This window comes from Nipponia nippon, unplaced genomic scaffold (genome assembly GCF_047370975.1).
Source record: "Nipponia nippon isolate SJK-2023a ecotype South Korea unplaced genomic scaffold, ASM4737097v1 scaffold_1, whole genome shotgun sequence".
Taxonomy (NCBI): domain Eukaryota; kingdom Metazoa; phylum Chordata; class Aves; order Pelecaniformes; family Threskiornithidae; genus Nipponia; species Nipponia nippon.
In genome coordinates this window covers 25,026,864-25,043,108 of record NW_028262290.1, presented here as the reverse complement: position 1 = coordinate 25,043,108, position 16,245 = coordinate 25,026,864, and the positions used below count along the sequence as shown (strand labels likewise).

Below are 16,245 nucleotides of genomic sequence, written 5' to 3'. Positions count from 1 at the left end.
CTTTTTTCAGCAGATCTGGAATCTTGTTTTCAAGACCAATACTCGGTCTCCCAATCCTTAACACTTCTGGTTGAAAATTTTCAATGGAAAATAACCACAGAAAATCCCTCTTCCCTCATCTTCCCCCAGCTCTGGTACTGTGGCTATAGTCATTCTAGAAATCTGTGGCCATGCTGGACCTACATCCCAGGGGAATGCTGTCTTCCTGTGGCTGTCCTTAGAGCTCCAGCACAGGCAGAAACCTACTCATGACATGCCAATGTACTCCAGCAGAAGGAGTAGCTCCATACAGCATCATGCAGCAGCATGCAGAGAAACCTGAACAAGCCTTGAGCCATGTTGTGAAGGCTCTGGAAGCAATGCTGCCATTTTAGCAGCACCTTTGCCTTGGCTCCAGCGTCCCACCTCTCTGCAGAGCTGATCTGCCTTGGCAGAGGCTCATCTATAACGTACCTGTACTGCTTGTAGCTGGCTTGCAGTGCAGGTATCTCTGCACAGTGCTGCATTGGGCTCCGCAGAGGTACCCTCCCTGCAGACAAAAGGGTTATCTCCAGCTGCAGAGACTGGCAGCATTGCGTTTCTATAAGCGTCTGCATCCAGCTGCCAAGCAGCTGTTCACAACAGCCAGGAACATTAATGGAGAAGATGGCCAGAGGTGACATGCAGCACCTGAACACGTGTGATGGGCTCAGCAAGGCTGGGGTGTAGCTTAATGGAGTGGGCAGCCATAACAGAGAATGGCTGAAAATAGAAACCTCTCTTTGTGAATGAATATATGGCATGTGTGGAACAGTTCAAGGAAACACATGAAAAGGAATGAATCCTAAAGCTGTAGGCATTATCATGACACCATGTGTTATATTATTGCAAGCCTCTTGCTGTTCAAATCAGAAATTATAAATAAGCAGATATCAGTACATGAATAAAACAAAGTGAAAGCAACCTGCATATCAAAGGAATCTGTGACAAGTGACACTCTTTCACATGGGTGATTGAAAATGGGAAAAAGAAAAATGAAAGGTGGAATTGAAGTACAGACGAATGAGAACTGATGGGAAGAAGAAAAAAAAAGAAAGTCAAAGAAATTCAAAATAACAAGATGTCAGGCAAGCTAGAGTTGACTGCAGTAGGATAAAAGACTTCCTCGATGTAATATCACTGCCTCCCAGGGCTTACACCAGAGCCTGACTTGGCCCTCTTATTTAATTACGTGCTGATACACCATCATGAGACCTCATGGGAAAGCTTGCAAGATTGACAGATATTAAATTAGCATTTGCCTTCATCGTAAATATAACCTGATCAAAAACATTTCATGTGTGCAAAGAAGCCAAGTTTGAAAAAGAATGATTCAGTTATAAAAAGAAATAGCATCTATACAAACAGCCGTTGTGGAAGAGAAGTGGCAACTGATCAGATTTTTTTTCTTTGAATGTGCAGGACAGAAAGGGTCATATGCATGATTTCAGATGTAGATGCATCCCCACACAAAGTCTGATCGAAACGTGGCTGTAGTTTCTCCATTATTTTAATGTGAGCTGCTATCCAAAGTGAGTGGTGTTGTCTGGTCCTCTACAGCAAGCCAGTTGCTTCCCCCTCCTCCCCTCTGCCTGTGCTGGGGTCTGCACAGCTGGAGCTGATCTAGCTCAAAGCACATCTTCTCTCTCAGGTATTTTCTGAGCAGAACCCATTCCTACAGCTGACTCCCTGTGTGGAGGCAGGAGAAGAGACATCACATATACTTTTTTTGGTGAAGCTGAGCTTTAGCACGCTTGTCAGGGTCCCATGGTGCAGAAACAGAGAATTAAATAGGCTTTTACCTGGAGACCTTAAGACAGAGAGAATGATTTAAGAGAAAAAATGTGAAACAGGGATGGATAGGAGCTTCCAGGAGTTTCTCCTCTGCAGTCTACCCATTAGCAGCCTGAAAGATCCCTAGACCTGTCCTCTGCCAAGTTCTCTGCTCCTTCCTTGCAAACCTTGGCAAGGCAAGGCAAGGCAAGGCAAGGCAAAGCAAGGCAAGGCAAGGCAAGGCAAGGCAAGGCGGCAGGTCTTATTCAAGGCTGTGTGGTTTTGAAGCTGCTGACAAACATGTCTAAGTCCAGCCCTGAGTCCTAAACAGATGCCCTCACCCTGCAAAGCCATCCCCTTAGCAGAGGCAAAAAGGCAAGAGGGAGACACGCGTGCGCTCTGTGGCAGTGTTACTGGTGAAGCCCATGACTAGCAGGGGAAGGACAGAAGGTATCACCTTTTAGATGCTTCTCTTAATTTTCTTTGTTTTCTGGGAGTTTAATATTGGACAAATGTCTAAACACTTTGTTTATCTAAACTAGACATTCAACCCTTTCAAGCTTTGCTTACCGATGGAGATATAACATTTGCTTAGCTTCACCAAGAACAAATGCATAAAATAAATAAAGGTTCTGCTAAGTTTCTCTTACAGCCTGGCCAGTTCCTGGTAGGAGGGGAGGCAAGTTTTTTCACAGAGTGAGCAGTGAGCCAAAGAAACACTATTTTTTTCTGATGCATCATATGACTAAATAAATACATTCATTCTTATTGGAACTGCTTGTAAACAGGAGAAAAACAAACAGGGGAAAATTGGACTGTTAAAGGAGAGTGACCTTGGAAAATATATGGTAAATATTTTTAAGACAGAAAATAAAGGTGGAAGTACAAGAAAGACTTTATTAAACAAGTAGTTTCATACTCTAGCATCAAGCTCTCTTAAACGAGAGCTTCTTCTCATGCTGTAGTCGTTATGAAGTCTGTTTAATTAGACTTCCTGAAGACAGTGATTACATTCCCTTTCTGGGCGGTACCAGAAGCTGTGCCCTATGAGAAATAAGTTCCTTATGACCTCCTACAGTACCTAGCCCTCACATTGCTCCCAGATGGAAGAAGTGACGACTCCAAAGGGGAGATCTGGGTTAAAGTTTGGAAAAAAGCTAAGTGTTCCTTTTCTCTCCACACTTACAGCAACCATAGAGATTTTTCTCCAGAATTTACTTCTCCGCAAAATAGAAAGTTGCCTATAACCCACGGTTTCCCATAAAGTGGAGAAGACAGATCAGAAATCTAGGATGATTGCTGTGTCTGGTAAAAGAGGTGCTTTACAGCAGCTCAGTAGCTCCAATGAAAGGTAAACAAGGTGTTTTTATTAATTGCATGTATGCTGCCTTAGTGGTATAAATAACTGTATGGGGGTTGACTGTCCTGATTTGGAATTCTGCAAGCAAGAGCCTCAGCTGCGAGTCCAGAATATCTGATGGGATGAAGAAAACATCTTTCGCTTAAATCATCTTAATATCTGCATATTCCTTGAGTTAATGCTGAGGTTTGGCACATTTTAGAGAAACCTCTGGGCTTCTCTAAATGCCATTCAGTTTTGTATGCTCCCAGAGGTCGTGCCAGGCAGAGGCTCTCTGAGGCTTTGGGACATCCAGGTCATGCTTCTTCTCTCCTATGTGGGAACTCAGAAGGGCACAGTTCAAAGCTCCCAAGCTTTATACATCATCTGGAAATCACTCTGCCACGGTTTTGCTTTCAACATGCAGGTCTCATGTCACCCCTTCTAGGATGAAGGACAGCACAAGGACAGACAAAGGGCAGCCAGATTCCTGGCATTTGTCCTCCAAGAGTTACAGTGTTATTTTCTCTATTTTGTGGTGTTTGAGGTCTGGCCCAGCTGACACAAACAGGTACCTTATCTGGTTGAAAAGGGGAGGCTGAATTCACTTTCAGTAGTTTGTGTCAATCTTTTCTTGAGCTGTGCTGCATGCTTTATCTCCTGGGGGATGCTGAGAGAGCCATGTTGGGCTGCTCAGGAAGGGGCTCCTCGAAAGGAATGTGAATGAGAGACAGGCTTTCTCTGAAGGAAATGAAGACTTAGAGAACATCTTTCAGTTTTTAGACATGACCGAGTACACAAGAAAGCAATGAACATCACCCCATCTAGATCTCAGGACAAGGTGATGGGTCAGCAAAACACCACTGCTGGGAAAGAGAAAATGTCTTTGCGAAGAGGTCTGAGCTGACCTGATCACAGTGGGTACCACATGTCCCCCTTTCCTTACTGCGGGTCTGCACGATCGCCACATACCAGTACTGCAGCACCCACCCAGCTGCACCCACACATGTCAGCCGAGCCCTCAGCACGGGGGCACAAAGTGTCCCCCTGAGACACGTTTGGGATGCTAGACAGCAAAAATGCAGATTCAGAGGAAGGAGTCAGTGAAAAGTACATTAATGTGATTTCTTCTGTGGCTCTCACAGGTGTTTTCTTGGCAGTGAGAGTGAGGAAACATCTGTCAGGTAAGATGGTGTTCAGGGAATTTTCGTTATTCCTGGGAAAAAAAAAATCAGACAAACATTTTAGTAGTCTTTTTACATAGTCTTTTATACTTCTTTCCTGCACTTTGCCTTTGCAATTAATTTTCCTGATACAGTTCTCATTGCCATGATTTGTATACTCAGTTATGGCTTTGCCATCTGCAAACAATTTTGCTATCCAAGGCCTTCTACACCTTTTTCCCACATGTATTCTTATTATGTAAGCAGTAAATTGCTCTATCCTTTTAAGGCCTTGACCTGTTATTAGTAGTTTCGTTTTATAAGTGCAATTTAAAAATCAGGACATTCTTTGTGCATTTACCCACCACACAGGCTCCCAGTCCTCGAGTCTTTACACAGGAGAAACACTAGAGTGTTTAAAGAGTAATTTTCTTTAACAAAACATATAGAGTGATCTTTCAGTACTTCTGTTTTGAGAAGGGTTTGCTTTGAAATCCTGAATACATACTAAAAGACAGGACTGGAGTCTACTACACTGTTTTGAAGTTCTGCAAGTATATTTAATAAAGAAGAGAACTGGCATTTTGTTACGCTGTTTGAATTCAGGAGGAAACACAAAGATAGAACATTAGAATTTTAGATCTGATTTTAAACCCATTTTTAGAGAAGGAAAATTAAGAAGCTGACAAAGAAATTTCTAGGTCAATAAGTCATTGCAAATTGTGTGTGTGAGCATTAGCACTGCTGACAGAGTGCAACATGTATAACCTTGTCTCATGCCATGTGTCAGATTAGGGCTGCACCCTCTCTGCTGGGTGCATGTTAAGGGTTAAACAGTAAGGGCAAAAATCTATCTAGGCTAATTGAAAAAGAAGCAAGAAGAGTAATGACCAATGACATCCATCAAAAGAAAGAATACACTGTTGAATAATTAAATTAGGAGTCTCCATAATGCCATTAATTATAAAAAACATTGAACAAATTCAGCTTTGAAAAATTGCTTTGGCAAATGGCATGACTACTTTTTGCAATAATGTACGCTACAGAAATTGTACATTCTAGAAACATTGCTATCAAACATGGCAATACACACACTATATGAATTTCACTCCCATCCAGAGGACCTCCGAAAGGTCAGTATGCCATTTAAACCCTGTGAGTGAAATCGTAGCCCCATTGCAGGAATAGGAATTTTAACACTGACTTCAATGGAAACATGCTTTCCCCCATATATTTTGAGACGTAATTGAGCCTAACATGATGAATAGACCATCTGTACAGTCATGAATCTTAGCCACAGAAAACATTCAGAACTAATAGAGAAGGAAGATGTAGGACCTCTTTGAACCAGGTTCCAAAGGGCTGGTATTTCACTGTCACAGGTAATAAGAGAGGACTTGTGATATCCAGAAAAAAAGAGGTATGTTTAATAAAGAAAGTTGAAAAATACTCCATTCTTCCTAGAAAGTTTCAAAACACTGGTGAAAAAGACCTTGATTCTATCCTAATAAAGTGCTTTTAAAATACACGTGTGTCTGTGTAGTTTGGCATGATTTATTGCGTGTCTTTTCCCAAGCAAATTCCAGATCTGGAAAAGAATCCCCATTTTTTACAATTCTGAATCAAGAGATTATTTATCAACCACATAAATAAAGGTGATTCAACAGAATATCAAGATGCAGATATCTGTATTTTTTCTTCTGTCATTAACTTCTTAATTTTATTTTCTTAATTATAAGCATAATATTTAAACATTTACTTTGACTTATGATAGTATCTTCCTCCTATGAGGTGCTTATATTTCTATAGGTATTAATTTAGAACAGAATTTGGCTTGTGCCCATTTTTGGGAGGAACTTGTAATTGGGCGATATTATTTTTCAGCCACGTTAAATATTAATCCAACCAGCACACAGTTTATGTTATCCCAAAATAGAGCTTCCTGAAGGGAACTACTACAGTTTCTTCTGAGAGCATTTTTTTTTCTAACTTCCCCCAGTAAGGAAGAAAATTTCACATGAACATATTTTTCTAAAGCTGCCCATAGTCATAATCTTCTCTTTTCCTTGCCTTGCCTTGTGTTTTTGTCCATCCTGAATAGTTATTGAATAACATTGTTACCATTTTTTTTGTTCCTCTATGCATGCAGATAAGCTGGTTGTAGTTAGGAAAAGACGAGTCTGCTTGTCTTTCATGTCAAGACGCTTCGTGCCATTGTGGTGGGGCAATGGGCTTTTGGCTGCATCTCTGGAGGAAGGCAGGGTGAGTACCTAAGCGGCTGCAGGAGAAGAGACCTCCAGAGCAGAGGCAGCACAGAGGCCCATGGGCTTTATAAACCCCCACAGCAAGGAGGGGATTATCTCAGACTGCAGTTGGAGAACATCTGCTAGGGAACCAGCTGTAGAAGGAAAAAAGGTTAAAATGCCAGCAGGAAGGAATCGGTAACTTTGCTGAATCTTTCATTAAGAAGCACTAAGGGGAGCACAGAATGGCAGCAAAACGTCAAAGATCTAGAAATATCCCAAAAGTGGCTGAAGGACCCCTGAGGTGTGGGAGGAGAGGGCCTGGAGCTTGGGAGCAGCAGGGGGGAACAAGGGCACCCAATGTCTCCTTCTGCAACTGGGAAAGAGACCCATCCATGCAGGGAAGGGGTGTCACTGGGCAGTGCTGGCTCCATGCAGGGTCAAGCCAGGCACTGGGGCCGGTCATGCCACCATCACCCTTACATGGCCTGCAATGCACTTCTGCGTGGCGCTGCTGCACACCATCTACTCTCAGCCCCCGATCCAGGGATTCCTACGGGGTCATCTCAAAGCAAGGAGCGCACCTGCATTAAAACGTGCATACTTTGTCTCCTGGCTTGTGTCAGTCAGCAGTAGAGTTGGGTGCTGTAGGGTAGGTTCTGCCTGAGAGCAACGCTGGGGACAAGGCTCAGCGGCTGCTCCATCCCCTTCTGCTGCCAAACCTCCTGTCCATCAAACCACGGCTATGCGCAGTGTTGCACTGTACTGAGGGGAGCTCTAAATATTTTCTTCCTTGTGGCTTCTGCCTCACATGTGCCCCATGAAAAAAACAAAATAGAATCACCATAAAACCCATCGTACCAGAAGGCATCCCTTCCTCCTAGTAGGGTCCACCAATCAGGAGAAGGTGGTTACAATATGTTTAGTAGCCCTGAAGTGGATAATATTAAAGGGATATATTACCCTGTAGTTTTGCAACCTTATTTTTTGGTAGATTAAATCTGAATGTCGTCAGTTGCAGTGTATTTTTCTGCAAACCTGCTATGTTTGCATATGGAGCTAGTAATTTAGAGAGTGGAGTAGATATTTAGCAGTGCAGGGAAACAGGCATATAACTGACATCAGTTTTATACAAATCTCACGCTCTGTATACAGGCAAAGTTACAAGGGAGGCATTTGTTGAGATCTTTGTTTTTATTACATAAACATTCTTGACAGGAGAAAAACCTGCCTTGATAGGCTGATTTGGAAATATTTTTAAATATCCTGCAGGCGTATAAATTTTGGAAACTCCACAGCAAATAGCAGCTTCCGTATTAAACATACAGGAATCGCTCTGTTTAAAAAACATGAAGGCTGTGATACAAATCAGCATGTGTCAGGAAGTTAGAAGTTAGGACGGTGCTAAAGCCTCCATCTCAGCTTAGGTCTTGGTTGCCCAACGCAATGCAGAGCACAACCCTGACTACGTCAAAGACGGTCGCCCAACAATGCATTTCCCCTCGGTGTTTCTTCTACCATCAAAGTTTATGCCACAATTCAAAGTTGCATAAGCAGCTATTTCTGTGTTCATGTCTGTGAAATTTATCATAATATTTAAGTGAAGGTAATATTTGGTGGTAGTATGTACGGAGATATGTCATAATAAGCTGGGAAGTTGGTCACTTCTGGCAGTAGCCAATTCAGCCTCTTTGAACTTTTTGTAAACAGATGCTTGAATGCACCGTGGAGCTGCTGTGGCTGAAATCCTACTGTAAATATTGTTTTCTCACTGGAGAATATTGCTAGGTTTGTAGTCAGCGCTAAGATTTTACTTGGCAGTAAAATCATCATCTGAATTACAATCCGATGTCATTATATCATCTGCAACATCTGTAGTCAGGATATATTTGGCATTTCAAGGTTGGGAGGAGGGACAAAAGCATCTTCAGTAACACAGCAGTGCTGGGCTTGGAAAGAGCCACAGAGGAATTAGATTGCCTCCAAACACAATGCTGCTTTCAAATGCTTGTTGTGTGGTGGGGAATGGCCTCTGGAAACTATTATTTTAGAAACAACACAAAACAACATTGTTTTGGGGAAACTTAGGACAGTCAAATGTAATTGCAGGGTCCATAGAGGAGGAAATCATAATGATAATGCTGTGAGCAAGGGAGCAATGCTTTCAGGTCATGCACTGCAAACAGACAAGGCTTCAAAGATCCTTCAGGACAGAACTGGGATCACCTGGGCAGGAGGATAATTGTAGAAGAAGAGGCTGTGCCTATATTAGACAAAACCAAAAAGCCCCAGCTGATTGATCTTTTGGTCTTCTGCTCCTGCATAGGCTGCTTGCTCCCATCGTATGGCTGAATCAAAGGATGTAACTAAGAGCCTGGTCCTGTTCCGTTGGATTTATTGCTGCAGCGGGATTTCTTCCTCCTGTGGTCAGAGATAAGATTTTATTTTTGCTTGAGGCTCTTCGATCATAAGGCTGGCTTTGTGCTCATCGTTCTGTATCACTCATGCCTGTTGCTCTCTCCATCCTAATAAATAACAAGGAAAAGAGAGTGACTTGTAAGCCTAAACCTGCCCCCGTGACCATTCCTGGTTAGTGATTGCCATTAAGGTATACTGAGCTTCTCTCTTGACTAGATGAAAACAATTATTATCATGCTGTTTACTTCATTTTCCTGATGTCTATTTTGAGTGGCAACTGCAATATATATTTTATAAGGCTCACTTCATTTCTGACCGCTATTAGCAAAAGCAGAATAGCAGAGCATGTACAGAGGATGGGGGGAGGAATGAGCTGTCAGGGAGTGAAGATGAGAGACTCTCCCCGATCCTCAGCCATGCTGCTGTCAAGAAAAAGCCTGATATATTGCAGATTTTTTTCAGGAATTCATCTATAACCCTCAGGGTAGAACATCCCTGCAAGCAGCTTGAGTCAGCTAACCCACTTGTGTTATGCTCTTAGTTTTCCAGGCGTACCAGAATCAAAAGCATATTTTCTACATATTTTCTACTGAGCCCATTTTTTTTCCTTATGATGCTGCTTGGAAGACCCAAGCCTTCCAAAGCTGAGACAGCTGGCAAAACATACCTACAGAGGTGCAAGGATGTTACAGCGTGAAGCAGAGAAAATGAGGCTACGGCATAATAGATAGGGGGAAAAATGAAGATGTTACTTTCAATTAAGCATGTTTTTCGAAGAATATTTAATGATGTGCTGCTGGGTAAAATAGTTTAATTATTTCTGATGCTTGTTAACAGCTGCAGAAGTAGATGAACGGAGAAGACTGCTTTCTCAATGATGCCCAGGTAAAAAGAAGATAAGAAACAGTGACAGCTCCATGCTTTGGAAATATATTTTTTAGCTGAAGGATAAAACAAAAGCAAGGCTGCTAGTTATGAAAAAGATAACTAAGAGCATTTTGTCATCAATTTTTTTTTTAATGAACAGCCATTAAGACTCACTTCCACGCTAGCCGTTAAGCTCCAAGGACCTCGCCAGCCCCAGCTACTTACAACAGTCCCCTTCTCCCAGCATTCAGCTGCACAATGTTCAGCCTTACTTAGCAAGTAAGAGTTAGAGCAAAACTCCCAAGTAATGAAAATATTAAATGGGCAGAAGAGCATAGGCCTGGGAAGGACCCTGGGAGATAATGCAGTTGATTTCTTCCCAAAGCAGAACCCCCTTTCTCTATATTATTTTGAGTAAGTTCTTCTCTAGACCCTGTGCAAGGAAGGCCAGGGATGGAGATTTCACAACTGGCTTACTGCAAAGCAGATTTTCCTGAGTTACCTCTGTGGTAACTCAGTCATATTGCTCCGTTTCTACTCCCAATTAATTCTCTCACTCTTCAAATCAAGTTTTTATGTATCTAGAGACTATTAGCAAGCTTCCCTCATGCTTCTCTTTTTCAGACTAAATTTTGCCCAGTAAGTCCTGAAGCGAACGGCTGGTCCTTCATGTTGCTCTCTGCCGCCTACTCCTCTCCGAGGGTCTCTTGCACTGTGGTATCTGACGCCTCTCCTGGTAATGAATTCAGCAAGGAGACCTGCTTATCTAAGAGCCGTCACTCTGCTCTGTTCTTTACCCTTCTGCAAAGAGGAAAGTAGATGTTTAATATCTGTGTCCTGCATCTCTCCTTTCCTTCAGGCTCCAGAGTACATTAACACGCTCATGTTGTTACTTTTGCTGAAGTCAGGGCTGAGGCAATGTATATGGCACAGAAGGTGGTCTGATTTCCACCGCTGGGGCTAATCCATCACATGCCTCTGTCACCTGCACTCGCCAGCCTCATCGGGAGGGACCCTTTCTCTGCAAGCACCTCGGTGGCAGTGCTGCGAGGGACGGAGCTGCCTGGTTTGTGGGGAGGTGCTGGCTGTGGAGCACTGGTATGCAGCCCTGCTGCCCGTGAGCAATCGTGGCAATCTCGGGGGTGAGATTAGGTGTAATGTTGCTGCCAGCCATTGCCTCAGCACAAGAGGGTCCTCGCAGTTCTGCCCACAGAGATGCAGCTGGGTGCAGTGATCTGCACCATGACCTTGACCACGGTGTAATGCAGCCTTGACCACCACTGGCGTATATGAAGTCATAGAGACCAGGAAATTAGGATAGGCATGGATATTATTTTATATATGCATGTGTCTACATGGTATTTGCGCAATTCTTTCAATTTAGGAAGCTTAGTATCTTAATGAGACTAACTGCACTACAAATGGGTTGTGCTCTTAAACAGGCAGTTGCTGGTTTTTTTAACCCAAAGCTCCTTTATACATATCAGATTCCTTTGTTCTGATACCATAGCAAAGAAAAAATAAGAAGGAAAGATGGAAGCAGATATTTGAAATGCATTACCTTGAGTGTAGCTTTTTCTTTGTGCAATTTTTCACAAGTATGACTGTGAAGGTACACAGGGGACCCAATAAGTTGAATAAGAAGGCATCAGTTTTACAAAGTCCCTTTTCAGACTAGGGCTGCTTTAAGTAGGATTTGATGTTTATGGGATTGTCAGAAATAGGCAGTGGTTCATAATGAAAAGACTCAGATTTTGAACTGCATTACAACCAGATGAATGGTCTCAAATGAAAAATCGTGCTGTGAAGCTGTGCAGTGTTGAGGACAGGCTAAGTTCTATATTCCTATAGTTCTACAATTACCATATATTTTTAAGACTAGCTATAGTGACATATGTAATGATCTGATATCTTTTCTGAATCATACATCCAGTATAACAGAATTAAAGCTGGATTTCTATTTGATAGGTGTATTGTATATTTTTAAAATAATTCTAATCACAAGAGGTCAGTAATTTCATAATTATTATCTCTAGTAAACACAATATTTCTGTTAATAGGATTTCATTTTCTCAAATTCATTCAACGTCTTCAAGCATTCAGTGTGTGCCTTTCTCACATTTTAATTCTATAAATGAACTGCCATTCTCTCAGCATGCTTAATATTTTGAATTTTCAAATAAAGTCAGACAAATCGTATTTCACTGAGCCTTCTTCCTGCTTATACAAGTATGTAAGAATTTCTGCATGAAGATTTTTTTGAGAGATTTCATATTTGGTGTATATTCTTAGATGAGCCTTTGAAATCCATTTCCTCCATGCACATACCAAAATGTAAATGTAATAGTACAGTTATACATGCATATAAAATTTCCTATGTATATGTAGGAAATACTGCACACTCAAAGGTATGTCGAGCTTCAGAGTTATTTACAGCAACATTTTTTTCGATTGTCACCCCATAAATCTGGAGAGCGTTTGCTGATGGAGAGCAGGCAGGAAGCAGAGGAGCAGCATACTTCTCTCTTTGCGGTGTTTTGGGGTGCCACTGGCTGGCTGGACATTGGCAAAGTCTGGGGTCAGGGCCAGGCAATGCTAGCACAAGGCTAGGGCAGGGAAAAGGCTCCCATCAGCCTCTTGGACCCGTATTTGTGCCAAAGGGGCCAGGGCAGGAGGTACCAGTGGGTACAAGCACGAGTGATGGGTCTCCAAGGTCAACAACAGCACAACCTCATGGAGTTTTCATTAATAGTCCATTTCTTCTGTAGCCACTCATTTTAATGGCTAAAACTCCAAATCAGTTAAGTTGTCAAGTCAAGCTCTTAAATTTGGGCCTACGGATCTTAGCACTTGTCTTTGCCAGGCAATGGACCACAATACTCCAAATTGCTGGGACCCCAGCACTGTGCCAAAGCTAAGGCATAGAATCTGTTATTTCAGGTTCAGTGCTTAATATACAGCTCGACTCCTCTGGAGAGCTGAAATTGCATTTTCTTCACAGTCTCATGCTTTGATGTGCTTTCTGTCTGTTCAAGGTTTGGTCAGTGCAGCTTTGGGGTTCTGCAAGGTGCCGCTTGTAGATATGCCCTAAAGAAATAAACATGCATTCGTCTTCCCTTTGCACATATCCTTTAGAGCCTTCCTCCTTTTAGCCTGTCAGACAGAGCCATCAAAAATCCAGCTCTAACATCGCATTTAATTGTATTCTTCAGTTTGTGAAGGTACCTGTGCATTCACGGACACCAGTCGGGGAAGGCCAGTAAATAATGGAAAACTGGTGCATCTGCATCAGCCCCCTCCAGGTGTCTGGGATGTCAGAGGCAGGCAAGCGCCTACTGAGGGCTTTCTGGAGGTAGCCTGAAGAACCTGGAGGAGGCAGGATGTGTTTCAGGGTGGCTTTTGTTTCTGTACTCTGGGATTCACAGCCCCTGTGGACTCTCCCAGCTCTTCCCAGGACACAAGGCTCACTTCAGTACAGACAGTGCAGAAAAGGACACAGAAGCGACAACATCAACAGCAGTGTGGAGGATCAAGCAAGCCATACCGGCACAAGAAACTTCACTGCAAATATATACTGTCTTTGGAGGCTCCTGATCTGGCAGACAGCTGTCATGGCTCTTCAGGAGCTCAGCTTAGGAGTGCAAAGACCATAAGGAGCAGCACTGCTTTGTTTCCAATGTCCCTTGCCCAGTGCATCTATAATGACTGTATTCTTCAGCCCATGGAGTATTGGATGCCTTCATCTTACTCCCTACATGGTGGGAACTGGAGACAGAAGGCTATGTTATCAAAGATCTGCTGAGTCTGATGAGGTGCATAATCAAGAGCATCTGGAACCAACCCCATGTTCAGTGTGTAATTTCAAACAGAATTTAATATGCTGTAGGAAAATGTTGCAGAAAACTCCTCCCTTGAAGAAACAGACACATGAACAATCCCTCTCTCCCCTCTCCTTGGGACCAGGTCCAGAGTCAAAAGCCCAGATCTCCACCCTAGAGAGGATCACAGCTTTCTGTCATGGCTCCTCCCTGCACAGTTATTCACTTTCTTGATTTTCTTCCATGAATACATCATCCCCTGGTAGCCTTCTTTTGGCACATTCCAAGTATTCCTGCAGGCATCTTTCCTTTTCTGGTCCAGCATCCTCTTTCCAGGCATCGGCTTTGAGTAGATTCTCCTGACATGGGATTTTCTGTGGAAGCAGTGAGCCCGTCTGTGCTGTTTGGGTGTTTTTGTCCTTCGCCTAGTGGCTCTGAGGTGTGACCTGGCACTGCTGACCACACCAGAGCTGGGACTGGTGGGCCTTGCTAAGTCTAAACCTTTATTCCAGAGTGTTCGTGTTCCTTATTTTGCAATGTCAGACCACAGTTTCAGCTGTGTCCGAGTGCAAAATGTTTGCTCTATAACAGTCAGTCCCAATGGTCACAGATTATGCTGTAGAGTAAGTGGCAGCATGCTGAGCTGAAAAAGCGAAGTACAGCCATGGCTATGGACATGGTACCTTGCTGCTTTCACATGTTTCCTGCCTGCCTTCTGAGTCACAGCACTCTGCTTAAATGGAAATTAAAAGCACTAACTTTTTAGTCAAGCCAGCAGAGGCAGGATGGCTGCAGCACAGCGCGCTGTGTTCGGCACTGCCTGCCCTATCAACAAAAGCACCAGGCGAGCTCGAGCTGCAGATGCTTCGCTTTTAACAATTAAGTGCAAAGCAAGGAGTGCTCTATTTAATTTTCCAGATGCAGGGATGAATTGGCATTTAGCAAAGCACTTTGCCTGGACAGGTGGAGTACTCTGGAGGTGGAGAGTATGGAAAGGGAAGAAATACAAAACACTAAGTTGTGTTTTTTTAACGGAGTCACTTTTCTGACCACAACCACACAGACTCCATTATGCAAGGTGAATGCAATCCTCTCTCCCACACTCTGCCTTCGCTTTGGCCCTCCTGCTAAGCATCTGGTGCAGACAGCAAACCATAAACCATCCTGCGTCTGCTGGAATTTGGATGCCCCAGCCTAGTGACTGGTGCAGAAAATGGAATGAGCACCTTGTAGCTCAGAGGCATTAGGGGTCAGCAAGCTGCCAACTCGCTGCCTTTGGAAAGCAGAACGTGTGGTGGGGAAGAGCAGAAGTAATTGCAGGAACTCAACTAATTCATGCAAAATGAAGCTAATCATTAATGGTGGGGTACACAGCCATTCTTCTGCAGTGCTGAACAATTACTTCTAAGTCATGTTTTAAGGCTAACATGTAACAAGAGTGGTTGAGTAGCTGGAGCAGAAAGCATCTCACTGGGTGAGCTGATTTCCATTCGCTCCCTTGCCCTCTCTCCTCAAGCTGGAGCAAGTCTCCACTTATCAAGCTGCTGGGACAGTGTCACTGGTTACTGACAAATATATTGTTATTAAAAGCAGAAAGGATCAAATCCGCTGGGGTTTCTGCTCACTACATATTATTGCAGTTCAACTCTTTTGTGTCCATGTTTGTCCTGCAGAGAGAGAAACCTGGAGACCTGGCTTTGAGCAGGGCCATGACCACCCAGCTCACAGCTGCAGTCAATCTCTATCCCTGTTATAGTGATAAAGATGCAGAAAAAGAGTAAACCTGAAAGGTGGGAGATCCAGAGGATGACCTAGCTTTGCCCCACAACTTTTCAGTTCTGCTTTATCTCCTATTTCACAACTTCAAGTGTTGGAGGCGCAGTTCAGTGTGGGTTGCTGCTGGATGAGAAAGAGAGGTGTTTCCTTCTGACTAATTCCCATTTAAATGGCCAGGGACAGTGTTAAGAAGAAGCGCTTGGCAAAAGAAGAAAGCAAAGAACAAAAAAGCGGTGGGCATAGCAGGTTCTTAGTGAAGGGGCAGGGAATGACAAGGAGAAACAGGAATATAATGAGGGATAAGTTTTGGACACTTGCACAAAGATGAAAACTTAGCATCTGGTCTTAGTGTCCCAACATCCCACATGCTACTACAAGCAGCTCAGCTCTACATGTGTATTTGTGTGCATGTATGAAGTTTCAGTCACCAGGAAGCAAAACACTAATTGCCTGGGCTTTAATGGGTTTTCAGTCTTCTTCCATGAGGAAAACACAAATCCTAAAATTAAATCTTCACTTGGCACTTAAAACTGCAATTTTTAAGTTGCATTAACAGGCACCTGGCACGAACTCAACCAATATGCTGAAAGACATTGATATTTAAGTCAAGAACAGGTATAACATGACAGTGCCTTTCTGCTGGGTGCCTTGCTTATACAACCATGCAAATACTTCCTGGAGAATAAATTACCCAGCCAATTTCCTCTGTTTTCCTGTTTGTAAATTGCTTCTGAGTAGCTCCTGTTTCTCTTGAATGTGCTTTTAGTAAATACATCAGGCTATGGACAAGCAGATTATTGTGACTGCTAGGTGTTTAAGAATCAAGTAGG

The 16,245-nt window shown here is 43.1% G+C and overlaps 1 long non-coding RNA gene across 5 annotated transcripts in view; it reads right to left on the bottom strand.

Moving 5' to 3' along the window:
• Positions 1–2,718: 2,718 nt before the first annotated feature.
• Positions 2,719–16,245, bottom strand: part of LOC148057270 (uncharacterized) — a 78,698-nt gene continuing 65,171 nt past the window's right edge. For 2 of the 5 annotated variants that reach the window (XR_015702790.1, XR_015702792.1), the window contains one exon: positions 7,726–8,957. This is a non-coding gene — a long non-coding RNA (uncharacterized LOC148057270). Of the gene's footprint in view, positions 4,347–7,725; positions 9,062–16,245 lie in introns of those variants that run through there. The other 3 variants (XR_015702786.1, XR_015702787.1, XR_015702788.1) reach the window with 2 other exon arrangements.